Source organism: Sinocyclocheilus rhinocerous, unplaced genomic scaffold, assembly GCF_001515625.1.
Source record: "Sinocyclocheilus rhinocerous isolate Xijiao unplaced genomic scaffold, SAMN03320098_v1.1 scaffold919, whole genome shotgun sequence".
Classification (NCBI taxonomy): Eukaryota; Metazoa; Chordata; class Actinopteri; order Cypriniformes; family Cyprinidae; genus Sinocyclocheilus; species Sinocyclocheilus rhinocerous.
The window spans coordinates 2,823,799-2,824,130 of NW_015637585.1; the positions used below are offsets into that span (position 1 = coordinate 2,823,799).

Sequence of the window (332 nt, forward strand, 5' to 3'; positions counted from 1 at the left end):
TTCAAAAGTTTGGGAACCCTTGGTTCTTAATACTGTGTGTGGTTACCTGGATGATCTACCACTGTTTTTTGTTTTGTGATGGTTGTTCATGAGTCCCTTGTTTGTTCTGAACAGTTAAACTGAGCACTGTTCCTCCATGAAAAATCCTCCATGTCCTGCAGATTCTTCAGTTTTCCAGCATCTTTTGCATATTTGAACCCTTTCCAGCAGTGACTGTATGATTTTGAGATCCATCTTTTCAAACTGAGGGATTCAAAAGGGACTCAAACACAATTATTAATAAAAGGTTCAAACATTCACTGATGCTCCAGAAGGAAACACGATGCATTAAG

General features: G+C 38.6%; 1 protein-coding gene across 1 annotated transcript in view; it reads left to right on the forward strand.

Annotated features, from left to right (window-relative positions):
• LOC107749216 (ephrin type-B receptor 1-like) overlaps window positions 1-332 on the forward strand; it is a 226,455-nt gene that overhangs the window by 171,631 nt on the left and 54,492 nt on the right. The window lies entirely within an intron of this gene.